This window comes from Hyaena hyaena, unplaced genomic scaffold (assembly GCF_003009895.1).
Source record: "Hyaena hyaena isolate Hyena2069 unplaced genomic scaffold, ASM300989v1 scaffold_518, whole genome shotgun sequence".
In the NCBI taxonomy this organism is placed as follows: Eukaryota; Metazoa; Chordata; class Mammalia; order Carnivora; family Hyaenidae; genus Hyaena; species Hyaena hyaena.
The window spans coordinates 1077400-1097115 of record NW_024081151.1 but is presented as its reverse complement, the minus strand read 5'-3'; the positions used below and the strand labels follow the sequence as shown (position 1 = coordinate 1097115).

General features: G+C 36.7%; 1 long non-coding RNA gene across 1 annotated transcript in view; it reads left to right on the top strand.

The window, feature by feature from the left end:
- LOC120247396 overlaps positions 1–11293 on the top strand; it is an 81073-nt gene extending 69780 nt beyond the window's left edge. The window contains exon 3 of the long non-coding RNA XR_005532298.1: positions 11204–11293. This is a non-coding gene — a long non-coding RNA (uncharacterized LOC120247396). The remainder of the gene's footprint in view (positions 1–11203) is intronic.
- The last annotated feature ends 8423 nt before the right edge of the window (positions 11294–19716 follow it).

The window sequence follows — 19716 nt, the reverse complement described above, 5'->3', positions numbered from 1 at the left end:
CGGGGTCACTGGTCACCAACTGTGATGGTGTTGGAGTAGCCAACACATGGCCTACATACTCTCCAAAAGTACCCTTTCTAACAGCTCAGTCCCTAAAATTGCTTCATTGCTTGTGCCTTTGCTTTAAATCATTGTAGTTCTGCTGGAGTGTTAGTCTTGTTTGTGGCTTAGCATCTATTCCATCTATTTCTTGTTATAGTACCCCCAGATTCTCTATGAAATTCCTTCCTCCTCCATTTTGGAGGAATGGATTCTGTCTGAGTTTCAGGACTATGCCAAGTGCAGTATAGCTTCCTGACCAGGGAAATTGGTTCAGGAAGGGGCACATAGCCAATTGAAGACACGTAAAGAGAGTTTTGCTGGATTTAATTTTTATCTTTTTTGAGAAGCCTTTTGTTTTCTGCCTAAGGTCCTAGACTTTTGGTATATTTTCCACTGGGGTTGTTGGTGAGAGGATGTGAGGTATGTGACCAAGCCTTCATTATCTGTCATGTAAATCTAGAACTGAGGAAACCACTGAATGGAACCAGAGTATGGAGCTTAATGTGTGGAAGGCAGAACCAAGAACAAGAAACTGGGCCCTTGGTGACATCCTTTGAACACTGCATCAAGCCTCACCCGAACCCACTGCTATCTAGTATGCATGCTGTAACTTTTAGTCACATGGTTATCATCTATTTGGATTTAACTCTAAATAGTACTGTCTATTCAGCTCCAGAGAGTCTATGGGGTTAGCTGAAGCTTCTAGGCCTGCATTACAGCCTGACTTTTCCATCTACCCAATCCCGCTTTTTCTCTTTCACATGGTTGATTCCAAAAACCCTCCCTAATAAAAATCCTGTACAGGAAATCCCTTTTCATAGTATTCTTCCTGGGGAACCCCAAATGTAACAGGCATATCTCCTTCTATGTGGATTGATTTTCCATGGCAAACCAAAAAACAAACTAAAACAGAATATAACTGATTTGCTATACTTTGCTTTTGAACAGTTGTTTTTGGAATTCATGTTGCATTTTGCTCCAAGATCCAATAGCCCACCTTGGAGGTTGAATTATCCAAGAAGAGGGCAGGAGGGAAAGGAACTCAGGTAGATCACTATCTTCCAGAATCTCAAATCAAGTTTATGGTTTATTTTTTAATTTTTTGACATATTTGTGTACTCATGAAACTATCACCCTGATCAAGATAATAAAAATATCCTTTATCTCTCAAAGTTTCCTCTTGGCCCTTTATAATTCCTTCCTTCCATCCCTTCCCTTTCCGCATGGAATCAGTGATCTGCTTTCTTTTACTATAGATTCATTTGCATTGTTTAGAATTTTACATAAATGGAATCACAAAGTATGCACTCTTTTGGCTTGCCTTATCTTACTCAGAATAATTATTTTGAGATTCATGTATGTTGCGTACATCAAAAGTTTATACCTTTTTATTGATGGGTAATTTTCCATTGTATGCATACATAATAACTTGCTTATTCATTCACTTGTTGATAGATACTTGAGTTGTTTCTAGTTCTTGATTATTATAATTAAAGCTACTATGAGCATTTAGGTACAAGCCTTTGTATAGACATATGCTTTCATTTCTTTTGGCTAAATACTTAGGAATGGAATGGCTGGATCATATGGTAGGTGTATGTTTAACTTTTAAGAAACTGCCAACTTGCTTTCCAAAGTGGTTGTGTCATTTTACATCCCCACCAGCAGCGTATGAGAGTTCCAGTTCCTTCAATCCTTGCCAATCTTTGTCTGTCTTTTAAAATTTTAGCCACCCTATAAGTGTGTATTAGTATCTCATTGTGGTTTTTAATTTGCATTTCCCTAGTGACAAGTGATATTGAACATCTTTTCATGTGATTACTTGCCCATCCATAAATTTTCTTTGGTCAAGTATCTGTTGAGATATTTTGTTCATTATTGAATTGAGTTTTTTTTATTTTTATTGTTTTAAGGGGTTTTAAATATACTATATTCTATATATAAGTACTTTATCAGATACGTACCTTGAAAATATTTTCTCTCAGTCCATGGCTTGTCTTTTCATTCTTTTCTCATCTTAGTATTTTTCTTTTAAAAAATTTTTAAAAATATTTATTTATTTTTGAGAGACAGAGAGACTGAGCATGAGCAGGGGAGGGCAGAGGGAGAGGGAGACCCAGAATGCCAAGCAGGCTTCAGGCCCTGAGCTGTCAGCCCGGAGCCCAATGTGGGGCTTGAACTCACAAACCAGGAGATCATGACCTGAGCTGAAGGTGGACACTTAACCGACTGAGCCACCTAGGCTCATAATAATATCTTTCAAAGAGCAGAAGTTTTAAATTTTGATCAGGTCCTACTTAGCAATTTTTAAAAATTTTATGGATCATGCATTTGGTGTCATAACTAAGAAAACTTTGCATAGCCCAAGACCACCAACATTTTGTTCTATGTTTTCTTCTAGAAGTTTTATAGTTTTCGGTTTCACATTTAGATCTCTATCCACTTATTTTTGATTTTTTGTGTGATTCATTTTCAGTTAATTTTTATATATGGTGAAAGATATGGATTGAAATTAATTTTTTTTTTGCATATGGATATCCAAGTGTTCCAGCACCATGTGTTGAAATCGCTTATCTAATTTTAAAATATGGAGCACATAGTTCCAGTGTGGTCCATAGACTATCTCAGCATAATCACTCCTAGTACTTGTTAAAAATGCAAATTCCTAGGTCTCTACCTAGCCCCATTGAGTTAGAATCTTATGACCAATATCCTAAGTAATTCTTGTGGATACCAAACTTAGGGAGCACCTGGCATGATGCCATTATTATTCATTAACACTTTACTTCAAATCAACTGTGTCCATCAGAGCCCTGAGAAGATATAATTTAGGAAAAGCAAGTATCTATAGGATGAAAAGAAGGCAGAATGTTACTTTTTTTAAAATAGAAAAACATTTAAACATATACAAAGGTAGACTGACTAATATAATAAATTTTCAATTTCAGCAATAATCAATATGAAATATTTTTAAAAACGTATAGGTGAATTTTGGCTATGTGAGGAAGAACTTCCAAGCTTAAAAAGCAATGGGAAAAACCAACAGCAGAAAAGAAAAATAGAATGAACAAACAACTGAAAGGAAATCGAAGGTCAATATAATTGTTAAGATAAACATTGAAAACCTCTACTGATCACAAAAATCTTAGGTAACTTAAAAGACAAGTAACAATGAGGTAATACGTTTGAATAGAAAAAGTGATTGATTTTTAATCTATGAAGACATAAAATTTGAAAATGACAAGAAAACTCACTAAGTGATAGATGGATGAAAGGACATAAAATACACCATTGAGATTATAATGAGAGGATGTCATGCAGCCAGTAATATTATCTTTAAACATAATGTTTTACAGCAATGGGGAAACATATATGGTATGGTGAAACAAGCTGAATACATAATCGTACTTTTTGTATGATTTCAAGTATTTAAAACAAGACTTAGGGGAAAAAAATGACTAAAAGCCAGTATGCTTCTGCCTGTTACTTTATGTCCAGGGAACATGTTTGTATTGCTGATGTAATCAGAAAAGAAAAAAAGCCTAATTTTAAAGAAGAAAATGTCTGACAAGGGACACTTCCTTGGCCAAACCAGAAATTGGGACAGAGTACAAATAATGGACATAGAAAAGGAACAGGGAAGGCTGAAAACAGGTTGTGTGCACATTGTCTTAAATGAGAAAGTAGAGGTGGTGGTTTCCTCCTCTGCAAGTATTACCAGTGGATGAAGACTGTCTTCATAGGAGCAGTGCACACCTAGGGGGCTGGCTGAAGTGGGTAGATTCTAATGACTATGCCACAGTCTGTTCTCCTGATCAGATATAGATCCTGCTTGGGGCACTTGAATGGCTCAGTCGGTTAAGCACCTGACTCTTGATTTCGCCTCAGGTCATGATCTCATGGTTAGTAAGTTCCAGCCCCATGTGGCACTCTGAGCTGACAATGCAGAGCCTGCTTGGGATTCTCTTTCTCCCCTCCTTTCTCTATCTCTCTCCGTCCCTCCCCTCGTCTCTCTGTTGCGCACATTCTCTCTGTCTCAGAAAGATAAATAAACTAAAAAAAAAAAAAAATGTAGACCTTGCTCAAGTCCATATAGCCCCTTTTCATGACTCAAGGAGTAGGGTGCAGAGGAAATAAGCTAAAGCGGTGATTTACAGCCCTTTCTTCTTGTCCAAAGCCACCCAGTGGATGAAATGTCCGTTTGTTCATAGGCTCTGAAGTGTTACTTTGTATCATTTTTCTTCTACAGTTCAGACACTAAATCTAAAATATTTTACCAAATCGGAAACCCTCTCATATCTTCTGGGTTTGTTCTTCTGAACTGAAATTGAACTCTGGCACTTTAGTTCACATGATGTTAGAACAATGTAACTTTTTGTTTTGAAAAAGAATGGCTTTTAAAGTCTCATAAATGGGTCTTGCCTGTTCTTGGAAATTGAGAAGCACTTGTAAACTCCACTCCCTAAATGTATTGTATAATTGTGAATAAATAAATATTAAGGAAGCAGAAATGTACAGATTATACATCTCAGATTATACACTGTGAATAAATAAATACTAAGGTAGCAGAAATATACAGATTATACACCTCAAAAATAATAAAAAATATATTTGTTCTTTTAAAACCCTATTGGAAATCAAGAATTGCAAAGAGAAAAGAGAGAGAGAGAGAATTACAAAAAAAAAGATATTAAAAAACAGATTATGATTCAGGACCATATTCTCATCTTAAAAAAGTAAATTAGAATGTCAGGTAGTGTTGGTGAGATCTCAGAAGTACTACAGAATTACTGCAAGAAAGTTTTATATACTTGTTCTTTAGATGATCCTATAATCCTGTGGTTTCTGGTAGTATAGATTCGTATTTTCATGCAGCCTTCTTCTGTGATCAGTACTAAAATAACTATTATCAAAACAACTATTGAGTATTCAAAGTATGCAGAACAAATCTCATAAACGAAATAAATTTGTATAAAAAAGTTTTTCTCAGGCTTGTCAGGGAAATAATACAGAATGACTGTGAACTATAAAAACTAGGCAACTTCTCTAAAACTAGGCAACTTCTCCAAAATAGCAACATAGGACACCCTAAGGAGGTTAAAAAATAGATTTAAGGATTGATCCAAGTTCTTTTCACTACTTTTGTAGAGTCTCTTTTCAAAAGCAGGAATTGAAACATGTAGTATGATGATTATGATTCTACTTAAAGGAAGAACAGAACTCAATATCTTAAAGAAGAACAGGATCAAACAAATAGTATGAGTTCTCCGTGTTCTGAAATACATATTATTAGATTTTTCTGACATGAAATACTCATACGTTGTTTTCATTTACTTGGATTTATTAATGTGAAGCGTGCTAAAAAGTAGACTTGAAATATGGTTGGATTATCATAGGATTATTATCAGGTAGGAAAAAGAGTAGGATTATCAAGAGAGCTTTGAACTATGGATCTCCATGTACTTGTAGGAGTGGATGTCACCCTCTAAATTCTAGGCCTGAAGGACTTAACCTTTCATGTACTTAATCTGTCATGTACTTTTTTACTTAACTGGAACAGTTTGATAAAAAGCATCAGATATGAAGCATCATAAATGTAGAAGACATTTTGCAATGTTCTGTCTCTGTGCAGAAGACTTATCAGAAAGGATACATGAATAGCATTTTGAGACTGTTTTGATGATGATGTACTTATCAAGATAAGACTGATTTTACAATGAGTTGGCTATATTAAAGATATTTAGTTCCTATTACTGAGCTAGTAATATTTATTTATTTTTATTATTTTTTTAATTTTTTAAAATGTTTTAATTTATTTCTAGGAAAGAGAGAGACAGCGTGAGCAGGGGAGGGTCAGAGAGAGAGGGAGTCACAGACTCTGAAACAGGCTCCAGGCTCCGAGCTGGCGGTCAGCACACAGCCCGATGCGGGGCTCGAACCCACGAACCGCGAGATCATGACCTAAGCAAAAGTCGGATGCCTAACCGACTAAGCCACCCAGGCGCCCCTGAGCTAGTAATATTTAGCACTTTCTCAGGTTCTTTATTACAATGAGCAACATGGCTGAAAACTCCTCATTTGATTACCCAAAGGAACACTGGCTAGTTACCAACATGTGAGCCATTATTTTAGGAAATATGGATGATTCTGTTCCAATACATTTGAGTTGCCTGCTTGCTTGAGCTTGAAATCATATGGTCTCATATGGGCCCAGTCTCTTAGTGAATTCTAAAGTTATTGCTCCTGTATCCGCATTTGGAGATAATCTCTAAAAATACATCTCCCAACCTTTAGCCATGCTGTTTCTCATAGAAAAATTTCTTGGACTCAGTTAAAAAATATTGGTGATCTGATAATAAAATGGAATTACTGCCTTTCATTTTAAATCAGGAGGCACTTACTTAATGCTAACTTCATGTCAAGTACTGTATACATGGTCCCTGACTTACAGTATTTGATTTGTGATTTTTTGACTTTCCAGCGATGCAAAAGTGATATGCATTCAGTAGAAGTGGTACCTCAGATGTTGAAGTTTGACCTTTCCCTGGGCTGGTGATATATGGTGTGACCCTTTCTTGTGAGGTTGAGCAGTGGCCATGCCGGCAGCCATGCAATCATTAGGACAAACAGCCCAGACACTCACAACCACTTTGTACCTGTACAGCCATTCTGGTTTTTTCATCCAGTCGAGTTGTCAAGAAACTATATGAGATATGCAGCAATTTATTATAAAATAGGCTTTGTGTTAGGTGAATTTGCCTACCTGTAGGCTAATGTAAGTGTTCTGAGCGTGTTTAAGGTAGGCGAGGCTAAGGTATGATGTTCGGTAGGTTAGGCACATTAAGTGCATCTTCACCTTAAGATATTTTCAGAAATAGCCCTGTTGTAAATTGGGGAATATCTGCGTGAAGCAGCAGAATAATAAAAAAAAAAACACATGAGCATAATATAGTGTCCATTTATCCACACACTGTTTTATATTTAGTAGGATACTAATACATTATCTCCTGAAACTCCACAAAATAGATATTATTTCCCCCATTTGCAGGTGATAAAACTGAAACCAAAGTCTCACTTGCTTAAGATCATACTTTTAGTAGAGCCAGGATTATAACCGAGGTATTTTTGGACTCTGAGTTCTTTTCTCTATTATTCAAAAGATACATTTTCCTAATGTTTTCCAGTCAAGATAAACCATGTAACTATCGTAATGCAGATATCCTTCTCGTCCAGGCTAAGAGTTGCTATACCTTGTCTAAATTTCACTGGGCATTTCAATACCATAGGAGCAGGAAATTATTCAATTCATGAGAAAATTCATGCACCTGTGGATTTCATCTTTTGTGCCAGATGAATAGGTGAGGTTGGATTTGATTTACTCCATGACTAAACTCTGAAATTGGGATTTAAAATGGATATGTAATCTCACTCTGATTCCATTTTTCCTGTAATGCTGCCTAATGGTTATGCAAGCCTCAGAAACGTATTTAAAGTAATAACATGTCCTTTTATCCAATAACATCAAACTGAGATCTTTTTTGTTCACTTTTGCTAGACCTCTAACCTTTAAAGGTAAGTCAGGCAGCTGCAGAAAACCTGATCTTATTTTCTGCCCCTGGCAAGACTTTTTCAAGTTCATCTTTTTTCCCTTCTCTCAAAATCTGATGAAAAATGAAATGTCAGGAAAACAAGCTCTTGAGCTAAAAAACTTGTGTCTGTCTCTGTGACAGATGTCAGTTTGAAAGGTTTCAGGTCACCTGTCAGAAGTGTGCCAGTGTGATCTGTACTCACATTGACTCGACCTCACACCAATACCGAGTTCTGCTTTTAAAGATATCCTTGAAAAAGAATTAAATGATTTGAAGTCATTGCTTTTTCCTCTTTTAACTCTGATTAATGAGACAGAGAGACAGAGAGAGAGACAGAGACCGTACTTTTAAAAGGACAGCTTGACCTTTGGGTGCCCCTGGCAGTGAACCAATCAGCATTCTTGTAATCCAAACACAGATGCCTGAAGCTAAACAAATCCTATACTTGTGAACAAGAATTCAGTTTGCTGTCAAAATACAGTGAAGAGCAGGACGGGGCTGCTTTGAACAACATACCATGAATTAAAGTTTAAATGTTTGTGATTAATAGAGAAGAGTAATATTGGGCAACATGGTATCTCACTGGTGCCTCAATTTAGTAACACATATTTTCAGTAAAAAAAAAGAAATCATGTGTTTTAAGTCCTGTATCCTAACTCCATATCTTGGACATAACTCCCTAATATTTTATGCCTGAAACACTACTGATGTTATTGTACAAGTCAGTAGTTTGTAATGACTAATTAATGGGGTTGAACTCTGTTCTTTTCTGGATTAGTTACACAATGTTTGAATTATTTATCATGGTGATTAAAAAATGCTTTTTTTCCCCTCATGAATCTTTATCATAGCCCAGGAAATTTAAGGACTGGAAAAAAAGAGATGGGTTTTATTTCATCAGTTTGGGAGTATTCAGAGCTTTGCTTCGTAACCAAGAAGATAAAAGATTATAGCTCCAAAGGCGTGTTTGCCAAATCTACCACTCTAAATAAGAGGTCGGATCAAAAGAGACAAAAGTCAATGGAATATAAAACCAGAAACTTTAGTAGCACTTTAGAGATGTTAGGGTTTTTTTCTCTTTGCTTGACTCTTAAGTATACAATACTTCCCTTTTTCAAGTGGGCCCACCCTTGACATGAAATACAAGTTAGTTTATTGAGGATATGTTCATTGTATCCTTGTCTGGAACAACATTATTTTGTGTGTGCAGAAAACTTGGGGGAAATAAAGAAGTGTTGACCTGGAAGGTAATTAGTTAGCTTGAACTGAAGATGGAAAGTAGATCCTTTGCAAAAATTTGTTTTGTATCTGTGAAATTTCTTTGCTTTCCACAGCTATGTTTTAGACCAGTGCTTCACAGACATTACTGTGCACATAAATCTCTTGGATCTTTTTTTAAAAAAAAATTATTTATTTATTCATTCATTCATTCATTTATTCATTCATTTATTTATTTAGAGAGAGCAGGGAAGGGGCAGAGAGAGAGAGAGAGGATCCCAAGCAATCTTAACACTGTCGGCACAGAGCCCTGTGTGAGGCACAGTCCCCATGAACTGTGAGATCATGACCTGAGCTGACATCAAGAATCAGACACTTAACAACTGAGCCACCCAGGCACCCCTCTCCTGGATCTTCTTAGCACAGGTTTCTGATTCAGTAGCTTAGGGTGGGGCTCAAGCCTCTGCCTTTCCCACAGATTCCCAGGTGATGCATCTCTTGCTGAGCCCAGAGCACACACTGAGTGCTAGAATTTTAGATAGTTCACAGCTCTCCACAAGAGCTGTGTCAAATCCCTCAAGATTCCCACGTAGTTCTGAAGTCCAAGCAGCTTATCTTAAAACATTCCCTTTCTGACATATTTTTCCTGTTTATGATCTTTCTCTGTGTGTCTGTAACCTGATATCTTTTTAAACCTTTTTAGAACTTCCCATTTTAATATAACAGTAGTCGTGTTCTCTCACCCCTACTGTATTACAAAGAGAAGGTGTAGTACCCAGATAGCAGCAGTCAAGTTTTCTCAACCCCGCTTTTATGTGTTTATTTATTTACTTATTTATTTTAATTCCAGGATAGTTAGCACATAGCATTCTATTCATTTCAGGAGTACACTATAACGATTTAACACTTCTGTATATCACCTGTGTGCATCACGACAAGTCAGCCTTGCTCTTAAATCATTAGTTTTTGCACTAGATCATGGTCTTGGTGAAGTATTTTATGCTCCACCAGGTAATTTCAGTAATACTTACTGACCTCTCTCCCTTGCTATGAAGCAGTCAGACTGTTCATAATCAGGAGGTGGAAGTCTTTGAAGTCTTAGCACTTGGACTAAGAAGCACCCAGAGGAAAAACAGTTAAAAACAAGAGTAGTCAGAACTATCAGCAGTGTTTAGACCCAGATAACCACAGACATCCTGGAATTTACTTAACCATGTCTGATTTCCCAGTGAGTCATGTTTACATCTCTGGATGTTAGTTTACTTTCCCTTCATTTTTTTCTTGATCACTCATGCAGTGGGAAGCGGAAACGAAATCTTCCATGGCAATTAAAGTGCCCATACTTGTGCTAGCTATGTATTCCTCTACTGATAGGGAGGGTTCTGGTTATTAGTCAAACAAAGCTGTACCAATGTTCTCATGCTCATTACGTATTTATAATATGGACATTCTTGTGACATATCACGCAGCTGCTTTAGCAGGGAACTAATATCAAATGAGAGAGTGCCAGATTTAGCGTTACCAAGTTAAAACGCGCCATATTTAATGCTCCATTTTCATTCCGTGTATGTTAGATATACACGTGATTGCTGAGAGTTTCATACCAGTGTATTCATAATTGTGTATTCCACAAGTTATTTTTATCCTTGGTAAAGATTCTTACTCTCTCTTCTGTGAAATGCCAAGATCATTTAAGCAAGTGAAAAATATTTGCTAATTTGCTCAAAAGGCTCAAAGTATTTTCGGCATGGAGGGCAATAGCCCATTGCTACCTTCTCTTAGAAGAACCAAACCATGAGGTGGGGTGTTTATCACACAGTGAGGCTTAAGGGCAACTGTATCGCCACTGTCATGAAAAAAACTTTATTTTATGTTGCTACTTTCACGTGGTGAACCAACCAGACATGCGGGAGCACAAGAGTGTAGATTAGAATCAGAAATACAGATTCCATTCTTGCTGTCCTACAGACTCTCAATAACATTATTCTGAATAAACCTTCCCCTGTAAGAAAACGGCTTCAACCTTTTGATGAGTATCGGTGGAGAAAAAAAAAAAATGGGGGATATAGCAATTGTGAAAACAGGTTTTTCTGGCTGAAATTAATAATTCTGAGCAGTACTAAAATTAATTACTCTGCGGTTATAAGTAGGCAGCGGATTTATGGTAAATGACAGAGTGTTTGCAAATTTTCCTGACTACTCGATTAGAAAATGCACAAGTGGAGGCGTCAGCCGAGCATGCATTATTTAAGTGGTTGGTGTCTGGCGACAATCTGGAAACTGCAATTGTTGTGGTTGCCGTAGGAAAATTCGCACTTTCTGAGAGAAATTCTTTCACCTTTGTGTGCCCACAGCCTGGATCTCTCCTCATGGCAGCTGTAGGAAACACAGGAACTCCGTGACCTGGAAAATGTGGGACAACTGCCACAAGGTGACCCTGGAAGGCTGGGGTAGGCCCAATTAATTTAAAATTTTGCTTGGCCTTGTCTCTTCCAATTTTCTAAATCCTCTGGAAAAATGATTAATGCGTACACTGCCAATGCGAAAATATTTTTGACCCTATTAAAGTCGACCAAGGGTAAACCAAGTGTAGGCTGGCATTGTATCAAACTAGCTTTATTAAATTTGATTGGAGGTTTGTATGAGGAAGGGACAGACAAGGACATTATTTTGCACAGCGGCTTTCTTTTAAATGAAAATATCAAGAGGAATACAAAGTAGCAATATGCCCTGGACAGGAATCATTTTAAATATAAGAAAATACCATGAAGAACTTTGTTTAAATGGTAAACCATGTTCGCGAGAAAATTTGCTGCTATCTTATTGCTATGCTGGTCAGTTACTAATGAGGCTGTTTTAATTTATGGAAGGCTATGGAAGCCTTTTTTTTTTTTTTCATTTATAGATGAACTAGTTCAACCTTGCTTTCTTTCTCTTATCTGTCGTTGAATTCTACAACTTAAAATTATCTGTCTGCAGTCTGAACCATAGCAGAACAAGGCTGCATTTCACGATGTTTCCCCAGTGTGTCCATCCCGTGAAATGGACTAATTAATTAACAAAGTGATAGTTTGGCTTTTCTTCCTACTGGTTATTCTGTTTTGAATAAAAAGAGCACAATTCAGGCACAATTCTGTCAAAGGATGGAAGTTCTCATAAGCATTTCTTCCTTTTCCAGGAAAGACAAAATCTTTTTAAATGCCATAAAATAGAGTGGGTACATAATTTAATTTAGGAACCAACAACCAGAATTCTCACGTAAGGTTCCCTATAGTTTTCTTACACCTTGGAGGTATTCAGCAATGTGATGTCATCAGAAAGAGTATATTTTACCATTCATTGTGTAGGAAGTAGAACAGTTTCCTTTATGGAAGGCATGGGTCCTATGGAGTGAATGAGTGAATGGCAGAAATTGCCTGAGATCAACCACCGCAGCGAGGACTGACACAAAGCTAGACTGGCAGGTTAGGCGGTGGCAGTAGCCCACAGAAGGTTCTAAAATACACTGGTCATTTTAGTCATTTCAGTCTCATGGGCATGGATGTGGAGAATCAGTAATCACAGGATAAAACATTCATGAGTGGGGATATTAGCTTTGCCTGAGACTTTTTAACTGAAAGACGTGAATGAACTGTCTTACCTAGAAGACTTGTCCGAGATTGTGTCTGGCCTTACCCGTGTTCTGTGGCTTTGTCTGCAGTGTCTTCCTACAAGAGGGTTATATAGCCCTGTCCCATTTAATGCAGGTATGGCCTTTTGATGTGTTTTGGCCAAAGAAATAAGAGCAGAAGTGAGGTGTGTCACTTTCAGGCAGAAGCTTTAAGATCCAGGGCCATAGTTTACCTATTCTCTTTTTTCTCCACATGACAATCAGCAAAGTTCCAGATAAAGGACAAAGTGGAGCCAGGTTATGGCTGACGTATGATATACATGATAGCGTGAATGAGAAACATGCCTTTGTTACTGCTAGCTGTTGAGATTTTGCAGTTGTCTGTGAGCCCTGCAAAACATGGCCTATACTGATTGACACAGATGTAAAGGGCAGCCTTTCTGCACAAGCTAAAGAACATGGTGTTAAATAGGACTCTGAGCTCAGCATGAAATTAACTCTCATCTTCCTGCTACCATTTCTAGGAACCTCTGTGCTTCCATATCCAGCTTCTTCTTCCCTCTTTTGAGGGTAGAGTGAACCTACTCTGACCAACAGCCAAAATCTTTACTTGGGCTCTGGATCCCGTCTCCTCCCAAATAGTTACAGCCTTGTTTCTTTAGTTATCTCTTCTCTCTTGTGATGTCAATCTTTCCCTGTCTAATGGATCATTTATATCTTCTGTGCTAAAAACACTTCTTTCTTGGCTTCGTGTTTCTTTCAACTAAGCCTTCCCATGTCTCTCTTCTCTTTCTAAACCAAACTTCTCAAAATATTTAATTGTGTCTGCTGTCTGCATTTCCATTTCATCTCTAATCTAATCTAATTTTCATCCCACCACTGAAAACAAATTGCTCTTGTCAAAGTCACCAGAAGTCTCCATATGGTCCAGTCCAGGGGACACTTTTATGTGCTATTTTTATTCTATTTCTTAGCAACATTTCACTGAGGTGACCACTTCTTCCCCCATGAACGAGCTTTTACTTGGCTTCCTGGACAATTCCTAGATTTATTCTCTACCTATTTTGTGGTCAACTCTTTCTCCTTCTTTACTTACCTCTAAAATTTGAAAAAGTAGAGCTCCTATGGGTCAGTATTGAGTCCTCTTTCCTTCTTCCTGTATTGACTTTGGGCTTATGACAATTCTTATTGTTTGTAGAGATGTCATTTTGAAGTCCCTACTTGGAAATACTCATAAAAACCCTATTTATATATACTTTTGTATTTCCCACTTCAAAACATTCTTTATGAAACTACAGGCAGAATTCATAACTTTGTTATTTTAATTCTCTCATTTTATTCTTAAAAAAATGTCTTGATCATCCAGAGCGTGCCAGGCACTGTAAAAAAAAAAAATGTTAGGGATATAAAATTGAATCAGATATAATTCTTTCTCTCAAAAAAAGGGCTTAGTGGGGAGGAAAATATGCACACAATTATGGTAAGATGAGTAAAATGAGAGCATTTCTAATAATGTAGCTTGTATAACACATGGTGGGAACATAAAGGAAAGAGAATCTAGGTTTTCTGGGGCAGTAAGAGAAAGATTCCCAGAGGAAGTTATATTTGGGCTAAAACTTAGTCAAACAGGAATTTATCAGAAGCAGGGAGGGAAGAGGAAACATTATTCTGAAAGGCAGGAGATGTGAGAAGGCCTGTCATGTTTAGTGAATTTAAAATAGTTCAATATTTTTGCAAAGGATGAGGGAAGTGGGGGAGGAGTAAGAACTGAAGCTGGCCTTGGGGACTGGGCTCAGGGCATGTGGGCTTTTTATGGAATTACACTCTTTTGATGTTTGAGCTAACATTTCTGAACCCTTTCAATGTTCCTGGTTCATCTCTCCTAACCCTCTATTCACGGGCTCTCTGATACTAGGGGGAAGAGCAACAGAAACAATATTAAAAATTTTGAGACAGAAAGCAGTGCATGCTGTCACTGCTCTAGTCTTTATATTCTTCTATCATATCTATCTGTTTACATTCTAGTTTTCTTTTATCATTGTTTTACTTCATTTGGCTTTGAGTAGCAATTTTCTAAAAGGACAGATGCTGAAAGTTTGAATGTTTCCATACTTACTATCTATAGCAATTAATTTCGTTCCTTTATTTTTAATATTGTAAGGAAACAATAATTCTGACTATTGAATGAATGGCTGTTTGGAGACTACATTTCCTCTTTTTCATATGGATAAGAATCAGTTATGAAGTGTCTGAGACTTCAGTACTAGTAGAAAATCCCAGCTGGTGTTGGTGGGTGAGTTAGTGTAGAATACAGTTTATTGAGCAGAATCCACAGAAAGGGCATGCCTCCGGGTAACCCAGCACTGTTTTAGTATTGGCAAACATGGCAATTTCCATTTTATCATATTTACATTCTAACTCTCAGCTTATTGGTGTTTCTTGTTATGCTCATGATGAATGACAGTTTTCTGAAAATTAAAAATGGCAAATAAGAATATGTACGTGGATTCTTGAATATTTCACACTTACCAGAACAAACAACAAAGCGCTTCTTTTGAAACTATCTCGGGGAAGGTAATTTTGCTTCTATACATCGTATAAACAGTATTTAAAATATTTAAATTTTCCGAGGCAAAATTCACTTGACCAGTGTGAAATGTTTTGACTTTGTTTTACCGTTTAAAAAAATCTTTTTTCATTTCTTAATTCATAACAACAATGACAGATAGATTACGAACAGGGCATTCCAATTGAGATCTTTCTTTAACTTCATGGATAAGTAATGTTGGGGTGAGTCAAATCATTTCAGGGACAAACCTTCTGCATGGAGTGCTAGCAGGCACCATTGTCTTACTTGAATTATTTTATAGTTGAAACTGAATGGACTCTGATAACTTCTCCAGTAAATTAGTCATTTTAGTGAAGTGCCTACAGCATTTCTGTGAAAGCATTAGAACCAAGAACAAAGAGACATTAATGGCATGAGTCAGATTCCACCCCGTGACTTCCAAACCAAGTTGAAAAAAAAAATGGGGTGGTAGAAAGGAAAGTGCACAAGTCTAATTTTCTGGATATAGAGGTAGTTTGTAAAATGCCTCTAAATATACAGTAATTTCTTGTCTGTCAAGCTCTAGCCCATTCAAATGCTCATTAGAATTTTCCATTAGCATTGGATTGACCAGAAGTGGGTGGGTGGCCACTGACTTATAAACTGGCTCCAGTAAAGTAAAGACTCATTTCTCACATAGAAATTGAGCTACTGGGCACAGGGATACTTTTTAAATACCTCGTCCTCCCTGCCTGTCCACGTGTGTCAGGGTATGTGACGTCCTTGACACCAAGACACGTTCAGGAATGAAGTCTATATTCCAAATTATGTAAGGAGAGACTAAACAATTTGTAAGATATTTAAATAAAAAGCTAAGTAATTATGGGCTTCTTTTTCCCCAAAGCGCCCATGTCTCTTATCAGCATTAGGTAGAGTGTTTAGGGATGTTCATTAAGGATTCCAGGCCACTGGAGTACTAGTAAGATCATTAATTTCTACCACAAAGCCTCAAACGTATTACCCTAGCCAAGTGGGTACTGGGGAAATATCGTTCATTATTTCTGATAATGGAAATGTTCTTTTGTGCAATGGCAACTACACAGCTTACAGTTGTGAATGTTAAGGGATTAGGTATTAGTTTTTCCAGGTATCTAGGGTTCTAACTATATCTCACTTCATGTGTGATGGCTCTTACAAAGCAGCCAATACACTGACTAAGAAAGCTTGTTGGAAGATGGGAAGATCCCAAAATGCAGAGAAAAGGTTTACTCAGACCTTGAAACTGAATTAAGTATTATTAAATGAGAAAAACAATTGCTCTCCTTTGTCCACTGGGTTAAAATAAAGTTAAATATTAAAACAATTTCTTAAGAGTGCCTGGGTGGTTCAGTTGACTGGGCGTCCGACTTCAGCTCAGGTCATGATCTCACAGTTCATGGGTTCACAGAGTCAGGCTCTGTGCTGATGGTTGCGAGCCTGGAGCCTGCTTCAGATTTTGTGTCTCCATCTTTCTTTGCCCCTCCCCTGCTTGTGTTCTCTCTCTCTCTCTCTCTCTCTCTCTCTCTCTCTCCGTCTTTCAAAAAATAAATAAATGTTAAAAATTTTTTTAAAAATTTTCTTATTTCTTATTTCTTAAAATTTTTTAAGGTTTAATTTCTGTGTTATGTAAGGTGTGGATCAAGCTTTTATTTATTATTAAAATTAAATTAATAAAAATGAATTATTAATATTTGGAATGTACAAGATACTCTTTTTTATTATATTTTAAATGTTTATTTGTTTTTGACATACACACACACACACACACACACACACACGTACACATGGAGCACAAGCAGGGAGAGGGGCAGAGAGAGATGGAGACACAGAACCTAAAGCAGGCTCCAAGCTCTGAGCTGTCAGCACCGAGCCTGATGTGGGGCTCAAACTCACAAGCCATGAGATCATGACCAGAGCCGAAGCTGGACACTTAACTGATTGGGCCACCCAGGAGCCCCTAAGATACTGTTTTAAATATTATAAGAGGTGCACATGTTTAAGAGTAAGGAGGGCTTCTGATCCCTCAGTAGAGTTTCCTTTCTGGTCAGGGATGGCACCAAATAACCACAAGGCAAGGCATGGGAGACTTAAAAATATGCAAAGTAGCAGAGAGTCATTCTAATAGCTTGTTCCGGTGATTGACTATCTCTTCCTTGTGCTGGCTTACATTAAATGAGGTGGAGTACCAGAAATTCTTCAATATTTTGTAGAGGAAGCGAAAATAATAATTGGATAGAAATGTGGTAGTGGAATTATGTATGACTACTCACACATTCTTTAATTATATTTATCAAGTAGAGCCAGAAAACGTTCTATTCAATGAGGCATTGAAACACACAATGGTGAAGGAATACCAAAATTCTTCAGAAAATCATTTCATGGCGGTCCTTCTCTAAGTGGGGTTCCTAGTGAGTATGTTCCAAAGAAGATGGACTTCTCATTTTCCTTGGGGATGATAGAATTTGAGAGTAGCAGAGCATCTAGTCACCACTTTAAATCAGTAACGGAGGTTGAATTTTATTAAAAATTTTTGGCATCTATGGAGATTATCGTATTTTCTTACTTTAATCTACTTCTTATACTGAACTACTGTATTAAATTAGGTTCCTTGGGGGTACATCAGCCTTTCATTTCTATGATAAAGTTGATTTGATAACAATGTTTTATTTTGTGGCTGGACTGTAAGATTCATTTATTAATAATTCTTAAATTTATGTAATAAATGAAATTAGACTACAATTGTATTTTATTGTCTTATCCTTGTCCAATTTTTGGCATCATGATTTTGCTAGCCTTGAAGAATATGTTGGGCAGACTTCCACATTTTTCTATTTTTCTTTGCTCATAGGGATTATCTGTTCTGGGAAGTATTTATTAAAACTTTTCCATACAATCACCTGGTTTTGCTACCATTTTTAGGCATAATCTTTAACACTTTCTTTTATAGTAATTATTCTCTTTGGGTTTTCTACTACTTTTTGCAATGTTTTAATCCATTTTAAACATTTTGTTATCCATTTTACTAAGCTTTCATTGGCATAAAATAGAACATTCTCAAGTAGTTATGTTTAGAAAGGATATGAGGGTGGTGGATTTTCTGAGCCTTTGCTTCCAAACATGCAGTTGTTTTCCTCTTATAATTGATTAAAAATTTAGCTGAGTCAAGAATTAGGTTTAAAGAAATGTCCTTCCTGTTCTTTGAAATCCTTGTTCTATTGTCTTTTAGAATAAATTGTTGCTAAGAAATCTGATACAAATATAGTGAGTCTCATTCCTTTGTAGGTCACTTGGTTACTTCTCTATGGAAACTTTAGGATATTCTTTTTCTTTTGAGTTCTGAAGCTCTACTATGAATTGTCTTCATGTGTATCTCTTTTCTTTTGTTCTTTTGAGCTCCAGTAGGCCCAAAGGTATGTGTCTTTTTTTTTTTTTTTTTTTTTAAGCGCTGGGGGATTTTCTTATACAATTTTCTTGATTATTTCTTTTCCTTCTTTGTCTTTGTTTTTCCTTCTTTAAATCTAGTGCGATGGATATTCAAACTTTGACATTTATCATTTATGTGTCTAAGATTTTTGGGGGCTACAAAAATCTTTATTACTTTGTATCAAATTTTGGAGGAATCTTTCAGGTTGTTCTTCCAGTATGTGAATTCATTCTTTAGCCACATTTTCATTCTATTTAGCCTTCAAAATTATTGCTTAAAATTTTTTGACAATCATGTTTAAAATTTCTAAGATCATTGTTTCTATTTCTGTGTATGAAATATCCATTTGAAGTTCTCTAAATATATCAAGTATATATGTTTGACATGTTTGCTCTGCTAAGCAAACTGTTAATTTTCAGCTGTTATTCTTTGATGATTTTATTGTCTTTCTCAGTCATGCTGATGACTTCTTCAAATGTTTGGTGATTATCTTCCTGCTCATCTTTGTGTTTAAATATCTTTTTTCACAATCTATAGATGGTCTCTGGTGATTCTAGGGGAGAAATCATATAGTGTTGCACAGGGTACGCAAGTTCTTCTAGAGAGAAGAAATTTCCATTCTTCCCAGCCTTTGCTAGCTATCTGCACTAATGTGCTGCCTTGTCAGACCTAGCACATTTATTCATTGCATTGTTGACACTTCCAGGTAGATCCCTCTTTTGCCTACAATAGGCAGTCAACTTAATCATGTTCCAAGAAATTTCCTTGTTGAGTTCAGAGCATCCCTGGGATTGCTTTTCTTTGCATATGTGATTGGTTATGGTCTGTTTCTCAGCAATTCCTGAGAATTTCTAGTCTATTAATGACATTCTCATTTTCACTGATGTGTATCAATACATTTTATAAGTATTTTTTTCTATCTTTCTAAGGCTTTAGGTGAGACGGGAGAAAGGTATGTGTATTCACTGTGACATTTTGGTCAAATATTACCTTTATTCTTTTGAACATTCTGTTGTCTTCTTCTGGTGTTACCAATATTCTCAGGTCTGCCAATGAATTCTTTTTTATCTTTCAGTGTTCTAAAAAGTGAAGCCAGGATGTGGGAAGGATGGCCACATCATGCATGAGACCATAACCCTGGGGCTCTTTTCTGTAGAAAGATGGTATTGAATAGATTATTACCTGAGGCAATAAATATTACAGGCAGTTACTTGAGATGAAAAGCAGGGAGCTGCCTGTAGAATCA